The sequence below is a fragment of the Canis aureus genome, chromosome 8 (genome assembly GCF_053574225.1).
Source record: "Canis aureus isolate CA01 chromosome 8, VMU_Caureus_v.1.0, whole genome shotgun sequence".
NCBI classification, from domain to species: Eukaryota; Metazoa; Chordata; class Mammalia; order Carnivora; family Canidae; genus Canis; species Canis aureus.
This window is the reverse complement of record NC_135618.1, coordinates 63,674,969-63,684,489: the sequence shown is the minus strand read 5'-3', so window position 1 is coordinate 63,684,489 and position 9,521 is coordinate 63,674,969. Positions and strand designations below refer to the sequence as shown.

Here is a 9,521-nt window from a genome sequence, read left to right as displayed (position 1 = left end):
CTTGCAAAAGCACCTCATTAGTGCGCCTGTGTTTATAGCCAGTCAGAGTTGTTGGGCTCAGAGAAAGGAGTTCAAAAAGTCATCCCTCCTTACAACCAAGCAAAAGTAGTTGCCTGTCTTTTAAAAGTTCTGTAGCTCTCAGGGGCCACCTTACCTCAAAGTGCTGGTTATGCACAGCGTTCTGAGATGAAATTTAACTCCAGCGTTTGGGGAAGGGCTTTAAGATGGATTTATTAACTGACTTTATTTGCATTGCCTCTCCTGTGTTCCGTGCTCTATCTACTTCTTGTTATCTTTTATGCAAGGCTAGGACGGGTGGTTATGTTGCCTTTGTGGATCCTGTCTTCGATAGAAACCTCGCATACGCGCCGGCACACACAACTGCTGAGATGTGCATCCAGGCAGCCTCTGGCTCCTCGCTCTGCAGAGATTGCGATCATGTCATTATAATAACACTGCCTCCATGTCACACGTTCCATCTACTCTTGCAAAGGGCTTCACACACTAGTCTGTCTTCCTTCTACGAGTGGAGAGACGGAGGCCCGAAGACACTTGTGACATTTCATGACACTGACTACCCCCACTCCCTACTCTGGGCTTGCTCCACACACATCCCTCTGCTCTGTGCTCACGTAGGGTGTGTCAGGCCCAGCTCTCTGCAGCTCTCATGTCCTAGTGCAGCTGATCTTTCATGAGGTCTATATCCCCATGTCTCTGATGGGGAATATGAGGCATGTAAAGGTTTGGCAAACTGCCCCCGGGTCACAAAGCTAGTGAGGGACAGGGCTAGAAACCACACACCAGCAAGTGAGCACCAGAGACCACACCGGGGTCGTCACATCTCTGGCAACAGTTGATCTCCACTGGAAATGATTTATCCTTCTGGAAAACAGGCAGGAGTAATGAATGCACAGCATGCATCACCATCCAGGGCTGGAGAAAGCTGCAAGTGAGGGACACATGGTTCCTATCAACTTGATCACATTATAAAGGATTCTCTACATGTAAAAGAAAAATTAAATAGCATATTTTTGCTGGATGTTTTGAAATCAAAACTACACTAAAGGTCACTTAGCCCTCAAAGCCCTCAACAATGTAGCTGGCCATTTGTGAGCAAAGAGCATCAGAAAGAGGAGCAGTGGGGCGAGACAGATAGGAAACCAGCAGCACGTTTATACTTTGAAATAAGTACAAGTTTTCACATGCATGACCTAAATCTGTATGCAAAGTGGAATAAATCCCACAAGCAAAAAAATATATATATATATGTATGTATACATATATCTGGACGTCCTCCTGACTTAGAACATATCCTCCAAGGATTTTTCTGTAAGGCCAAGCAAAATTACAAGGTTGGTGTTTTCAGTGAAGTCACAAAATTATAGCAGTGTAAAGGGCATTCAAAAGGCCAATGATCATTGCAGCAAATTAACATTTGTTAATACCAGAGGGAAGAAATGCAGAGAGGAAGCTTCCAGCACAGGTCTGTGTCGAGGGACCTTTCCTCCACTGGATCCAAGTCCCACTGCAAGGAAAAGTGAGGCTTCCTGCAACCTTGGGAAGAGGAGGTGCTGGAGTGGGGGCCAGAGACCCTGCCGCAGTCCTACATTGCTCATGAAATTGTCAGACTGGAAATGTCTCTGAGATTGCTTCTAACCCTCTAGAAATCATCAGTTCTTCATTGATTCAACATCATTCCACAAACATTTAAGTACCTCCAATGTGCCAGACTTGGGGCTTAATAGACATGATGGCAAAGGGGACAGATGTGGTCCCTGCCTGCACAGAACTTACATCTGGTGGGGAGATGAGTTCTAAAGGTAGAAGCATCTTAGCACAGATGAGGAGCATGGAACCAGTCAGGAAAGCATCCACTGCAAGGAGCGAAATCGTGGCTACAGAAGGTGACTCAAATGCTGAGGGGTTAAACCATCTAGAGGCTTCTTTCATCTTATCTGGCCCCTGGGCTGGAGTGTCTTGAAGGCTGAGCTCTCCTTGCAGCTTGGACTTCCTGACAACATGGCACCTGAGTTCCCTGAGGTACCATCTTGGATGAGGGTCCAAACAGTGAGCTTTCCAGGAGAGAGGCCTGCATGGCCTCATAGGACCATGCATTGGTGTCATGCAGCATACCTTCCACCATATTCTATTGGTTATGAGCCAGTCACTAAAGCCTGTCCAAATCAGGAGTGGGGTGGGTTGGGGGAGGGAGTTAACCCCTTGGTCTCGATGGGGAAGTAGCAAGATTACTGAAACACAGGTGGAATGAGAGCTGTTGATGAGAATAGAGGAGCTCTGGAAAGCCTTGAGAGAGGAAGCTTCATCTAAGCTGAAGACCAGAGGACAAAGAGAAGTTAGCCAGGGGAGAGAGGGTGGTGTAGAGGGTGGCTGGGGACAGAGCACTCCCAGCAGAGGGGAGTACATGCATTGCAGCCAAGAGCACAGCCCCTGGAGGAATGAAGAATGGGAGCATGGCCAGATGGGAGGGCTCAGTGGAGGGAGGCAGCAAGGTGGACAGAAGCCAGACCCCGTGGGACCCCATGGGCCAGGGAAGGAGCTTGGGCTTTATCCTCAGAGGCAGGTCAGTGGCAGGTCCAGTGGGGTTTCCCACAGGGAGCAACTGGCAAATTTTCATGTTAGGAAGTTCACAGGCTGCAGTGGAGGAAACTGATAGGGACACCTGGAGCCAGGTAGACAAGGAGGAGGCTGCTGCAGGGATCGAGGGCAGAGATGACCAGGGGTTTAGACTTGGCGGGGGAGAAGGGTGGGATGGAGAGAAGCAGATGTGGATTGGGATGTGCTTTGGAGAGAAGTTTGCAGGACTCTTAATTCACTGACTAGCGGTTGCAGAGGTGAGGGACAGAAAGGAAGGAAGGTGTTCTGAGCTCAAGCACCCTGGGCCCCCTGCAAGGTGCTGGCACAGGGTTGCTTCCTAATAAGTGGCATCTCTTGTGGAAGAGGCACCTTTGTAAAGTTTCTATAAAATGCAAACCCAAGCAAGGCCCTCCAGGGCTTGAAATTCTTAGCAAGTCTACTTCACCCTCTGGCTGAAGATTAATCAATCCCCTGAGACTGGCCCAGAAAACCTGTCTGCAGTTCCTCTGATGCTCTCTCTCCCATGCCTCCAGCTCCCTGAAACAACGGAATGAGGCTTCTCACCTTCTTGAATCTGTGCCTCTGCCCACCTGTTCGCTTTGCCATCCTGTGTGCCTCTTGGTCACTTCCTCACCCCTTTCCAGGGATCAATTGTGAAGTCACTTCCTCCAGTCCTGGGGTATCCACCTTATGTCACTACACACTGTGGTATTTATCATCCAGTCCCTCTGAACCTCAGCTCTCGGGGCAGGCTTCTGGTCTCTCCCTCACTGCCATCTGACTGAGCCCTGAGAGCTGTAAGAAAGGGTTTGGAAAGTTGAATCAACATAGTCTAGTCAGTCCTGAGAGCAGGGAAGACATAGGGGACCAGAGGAAACGTCTGGGAGCAGGACCAGAGGGAGGAGGACACCTGATGCATCTAAGCCACTTGGCTTCCTCTGCAGGAGGACATCAATTACACATGGCTCCCCGTCAGCTCTCACTTCCAAAAAGTCAAGAACTGCAAGTCCCTCTGATGCTACTAGGCGCAGTAGGTTTCTGGCTGAACAGTCTGACTGTGGCTTCATTTGAAAGTCGAGAGCACCCAGACTTCCTGTGTCTTCTCACAGCTCATAAGGAATCCAGAAAGGTGGAAGTTAAAAATTGAGATTGGGAAGTGGCCACCCATGGTTGGTGGAAACAGAACTGTTCAGTTTCATCATCTTTTAAAACAACAATGAAAAACCCTAAAAGAGGAAAAAGAGACACATGGCTTTCTCCAGCTGACTCTTCAACAACGAGATGAAAATGTCACATGGGAACATGGTTTTTGGAGTCACACTTGCAGGACATGATTTTCTGTTTTAAGTCTCAATTTCCTCTTTAGAAAATGGGAGCAGCCTTGTTTTATGAGTCAATGAAGTATATGCCCAGTGCCTCCATTACACGGCACCCAAGTGTAACTGCCCCTCCTTGGTGCATTTGGTCAAAACTTTGAACACATATGCACCAAACATTGGAGCACCTAAGTATATAAAGCAAATATTAACATACCTGAAGGAAGAAATACTCATCAATACAATAACAGAGGTCTTCAATATTCCACGTTAACAATGATTACATCATCCAGACAGAAAACTAATAAGAAAACATCAGACTTTAGTGGTATGTCAGACCAGATGGACCTAACAGACACAAATAGAACATTCCACCCAATTCAGTAGAGTACCAATCTTCTCAAGTGCACATGGAGCAGTCTCCAGGATAGATTACATGTCAGGCCACAAAACAAATCTACACACTGAAGACTGAAGTCATATCAAGCATCTTTTCCAATCACAATGAATGACACTAGTAACCAATTACAAGAAGAAAGCCAGAAAATTCACCAATATGTGGAAATCAAACGACATGCTCCTGAACAACCAATGAGTTCAAAAATCAAAAGAGAAATTTAAAAATATCTTGAAATATTTTTGAATATATTGAAATGCAACATATCAAAATATATGGGATGCAGGAAAAGCAGTTCTAAGAGGGAAGTTCATAGTGATAAACACCTACATTAAGAAAAAAAATGTTGAATGCAGAGTTGGCTGCCCTTCATGTGCTGTTCTTTATTCCCAGATGTCTTAGAGCAGCTATAGTGACAACTTCATTTTCCCAACAAGTCCCCTGCTATAGGACACTAGTGCATTAATAAATGCAACCCATAAGCAACACCCCCGATAGCCCACCCAGCACCACCCTGGGATGTACTCAGCAGCAATTGCTAGGTGCTTGCTGACGCTCCTAAACACCCACTGCTTTTTAAACTTCCCGTGTATTGGGAGAGACAGAGAAAAACTGAGAGGCAGGAGGATGTGCTCAGGGTGGATGATGGGGCTTCATTTCGGGTGTTTTCATGTAAGGCTAGTAATGCAGCTTTCCTCTCATTAAAGATTGTTTCTCGTGGTGCGCCATTCAAGCTGCATTAAATTTTAAGACCTAGTTAAATTTGTATTTCTTCAGGCTAAGTGGAAACTCAGTAGATTATTTTTCCCCAATTAAAATAATAATAAACCTGATTTGGAAAAAATAAAATAAAACAAGCTTGAAGAGGCCTGAACATATCTGTTTGTCAGTTTTACCATTACAAATAGAATTAGTCCTAATGTTTAAGTGGCTTCCATGAGCTTCCTCCTGTGGGTTCCCTCTCTGCATATCCTCTGTGCAGAATGTTATTAGGTAAAATTTATCCTCCTTTAATTTATTAGATTATGTCTCTATACTGCTGCACTTATTTTAACAAAGAGGTTTTTAAACAAATAGAAGTAAATGCAGATTTAATTTATTTCACCAGGCGAAGAATTCTCAAGAAAATCAATTTTCATTTGTACAGGTATTCTAGTAGCCTGGCACCCCCTTCCCCACCATTATTACACTCCTACTCCTTCTAGGCGGGCGTTTGCGTGACAGATAGCTTCATTTCTCTGCCATGATTCTCTTACTTACAGAAAAATATATTCAAGGCATATTAAAGGTCTAACTTAAACTGACAAAAATCAGCAAAGCTTGTGTTAAGGCTCCCACTTACTCGGGTGAGTAGGACTGTTTGGGAAAGGAGCACACCGCCCGTGGTGATGTGGTGCGTTAGCTTTTCTGCAGCCCCTCATGTTTTGCTAATTTATGGAAGACCTTTAATGTTATCTAAATGCAAGAATGGGTCTCAGCCCAGCACGAGAAGGTCTGACGATGGATTTTCTATATCTTCTCTCTGCCACCGTGCTTCTCAGAACCAGGGTGTATGCGGGTGCGCCCACCGCCAAGGTTCTAAGGGCGCGGGTCTTCATGCTGCAGTTCAGGCCATTTTCTCCCAGCCTCACGGCTCATTGACAAACATAAATTAGATCATCTCTTCTGTCCTCTGCCTAAAGCCCTTCTGATGACTTTCCATCATCCTGTCCAACCTCCTTTCCTTTCCTTCCTATTACGTGTGCTCTAGCCGGCTTCAGCGGGCTCATGAGAGCCAAACACACGCAGCTCTTTCCAGCTCTGCATTCGGGGTTCACCTTGGTAGCATGAAATCAGCCATGATGTGAATGTTTGCACCATGGAAATTGGCAAACCCTACAGATCAGGGCTTTGGGGTTTTTGTGTGTTTGGATTCGTTTTTTCCTGAACCAGCTGAAAATATTTACTACTGCCTTACCTCCTCCCGCCCCTCACCCCTCAGTGTCCCAGCCACAGTAACCATGAACACATGGGGCTCTTTCCTTCAGGGCTTTTGCTCCCTGGCACAGAGCACTCTTGCCCTTTGTGGCAGATGCTGTTACTTTCCTGCTTAGATCCCCTTACTCTTTCCCCATCGGTGCACACAGGCTTCCAGCCTCCAGCTGCCAGAACAAATTTATCCCAAGGCTCTACTCTGGCCACTGTTTGTTGCCAATGCAGAAGGCCTGAGTGCCAGAAACTAAGACCATCCCCAACCATACCCTAAATGAAGATGAATAGAGGTTGGCGAATGAACAGCTTAGCTCCCCAACCCTCCAGATGGGGGGTAAGTCCAGATGCAACACTCACTTTATTGGCTCCCCTTCCCTGTCTCACTTCCCCAAAGACCATCTCCCAAATAAACTTCTTATACCTTACCCTCTGTCTTGCACTCTGCAGCTAGGGAAATCCAAACTAAAATATCCCCAATCTTCCCTTGGTTGGCCCCTCCTGCTCCTATGGGTCTCAGCTCACCTATCTCTGCCGAGAGCCCATCCAATGTCTCCCCTGTTAACCCCAGTGCCTGATAAATGTCAGAGCTTGGTTTTGAACTCAGAGCTGTCTGGCTCTCAGACCAAGGACTCCTACAGCAGCACCACCTGGGAGGCTGTCATCTAGTGAGGCCTGGGAATCTAGAAACCAGATCTTACTTTTCACGGGTTCCCACAAGAGATTTTTTTCACACTAAACAGTCCCAGAAGAGAGCTCCCAGAAGTGGTTGAACAGTGAAATGTACTGTCTTTGCAACACCATTTTATCACATAATTTACTGCATATTCATTCACTTGACGAATACTTGTTGAACTCAGGAGAGGAAACCTAATAAAACAGGCACAGTCCCTACTCTTATGGAGCTTCCACGCACACTTGTTATTTTTGGATTGGAAAATGAAAGGATTCTGTTTTAAGAACAAATAGAGACATCTGTTGATTTCATGGAAGAATGAGTTTTCCCGGGGTGGGGCATGGAGGTTGCCTGGATCTGGTGTCTCCTCCCGGCAGTGTGCCCTGTCTGGGGCTGACTCAGATACCACCTGTAACTCAGGTGTCCCATGTGCAGCATCCTCCAGACACCCCTCCTAGCACCTCCATGCCTCTCGTCACAACTGAGGTATTTCTTGGCTGATTGCTGATGACTGTCCAGTGTGAAGCACATCCCCTGGAATGTTGATCCATCAGGACGTTAATAAGCATCACATAAAGTGGTTACACAAGCCAGAGACTTCAGGGGGACATTGCATCCTGGGGAGCACAGCACAATACAGCCCCGACTGGGAGAGTCAGAAAGCACATCCCCATATCAAAGGTTCTGGGAAGTCCTGTGATACAAACAGCAAAAAGCCAAAACAAACACCGTGCCTCTTGCTCTGTGTCTCAGCAAGTGCTGTTTGATGAATCTCAAAAAGGAAAGCTTATTATCCAGCACCAAACTGACCTCTGTCTTTCAATCCATAAATATATATCTTATACCTGCCGTGTGCCGAGCACCACGACTGGTACTGGGATGCAGCATGCCCCTTCCCTCAGAGATCTTGCATCTATCAGGGAAGGCAGGCAACTGAGGTATACTTACAATCTGTGCATTCAATTACAGTTGTGAGCCAGGCTGTCAAAGAAAATTCCAGAGTCATGAGCATGGTCAGCAGAACCTGGCCCTCCTGTAGGCTGCTCCACAGGCTTTGAGAAACACTGGTCCGGGGCCTTGGTCCTCAAAACTTTCATGACTGAAAGGACCCCACAGCCCAACTACTTCACCTCCACCAAATTTTATGTCCTTCTGGAAGAATGTTTGGGGTTTAATGACATGAAAAAGCAAAGTCAGATGTGTAGGAACTCTGTAAGCAAATCATTTGACATCAGAAACCAATAAAGCATTTTTACATGATAATTGTTACAAAGCCTGCTGGAAGGTGTTTGTGGATTATAAAATCCGAAGGTCCTTTTGGCTGGAACTCAGGCCTGAGGATCCAAGGTTTAAACCACTCCAGAGCTTTGCAGAGTTCCTCATGAGATTTCCATATGAGAATAACGATATTCCTCCTACTTCCTTGTTAAGATCGTGAGGCCAAGGGAAGCAGACTGATGTTTTCAGCAACCGAGACCCCTGGATAATTGGCCTGAGGTCTCCCCAGGCCCTTCCACTCTCATGGGACTCTCAGGAGGGTTTCCAGCCTGGGATCCCACCCTGGGGTGTACTCTGGAATCCTCAGTAGCTGTGGGGAGGCTTCAGTGCGGAGAAATGAAAATAACCGGAGAAATTGCTTTTGGATTCAGGAAACCATAGACTGACCTTGTCACATTCGGACACCTGATTAATGTAGAAAGCGATTCACTTTTCTCTTCACTAAATCTTTAACACCTTGGCGAGAGAGACTCTTCTTTTCTCTTTTTCACTATACACCGTGAAGATTGTGTTCCAAGCGGTTTCTCTTTGGGAGGGGCGAGGGGCAGGAAGGGCAGGAAGGGCAGATCTTTTGAGGGACTGCCACCCCAGCACCTGATCCTGCAGCCGGACTCCTCCCTAGTCCCCATCGCAATGGATGGCGCCACCCCGAACCCGTCAACCAGAGACACCTGTCGACTGGGGAAGAGCCCAACAGAAGAAGACCTCTCTCTGGATTTTCTGGTTCTGCTAACCTGTTTCCCCCAGGGCACATTTTTCTAGTCCAAGACAGAATCTTTCATTTCCCTGTTTCGCAGAACCAGTTGGTCCTATGCTTTTCACCTCTGTGGGCTCCAGGGATGAGGGGATGCCCTTCATCTTGTCATTACCGCCTTTCCCTCCTTGGGCATCGATTGAGAGGCACAGATTTCACGGCTTCCTCTTTGGAGAGCATGAAAGCGTCTGCAGTGGCGGCCTGTGCACAGTTCAAATGAGGCAGGGCTTCCTCCTCTGTGCTCCGGAGCCCTCTGCCCGGCGGTCTCTTCACTTCCTGACATTAAACAAAGAGGAAACCAAGGTTTCCTTAATTGGGGCTCATAATCAAGAATCTGTCACGGGGTCCCTTAGAAATTAATTCAGCTTGATTGTTCTTTAGACCTTTACAAAGGGTCTGGCGTCTGCTCCTGACACCGACTTGTCCCATTTCCATCCCATATTAGCTCTCTAACCAGGTCGCACTACCGGCTCTGGGTTCACAAATCAGAAAAATGCAGGATGGCCCCGGCAGCTACATCCTGACCTTCTACCCCCG

At 46.9% G+C, this 9,521-nt stretch overlaps 1 long non-coding RNA gene across 2 annotated transcripts; it reads right to left on the bottom strand.

Annotated features, from left to right (window-relative positions):
- Positions 1-212: 212 nt before the first annotated feature.
- Positions 213-9,249, bottom strand: LOC144319468 (uncharacterized). 2 transcript variants are annotated; one of them, XR_013385273.1, is made up of 3 exons: positions 3,160-3,494; positions 802-943; positions 213-421 (listed from the first exon to the last, which is right to left on the bottom strand). It is a non-coding gene; the product is annotated as an uncharacterized LOC144319468 (long non-coding RNA). The 2 variants fall into 2 exon arrangements; XR_013385272.1 differs by having other exon boundaries at positions 213-943; positions 3,160-9,249.
- Between the last annotated feature and the right edge of the window lie 272 nt (positions 9,250-9,521).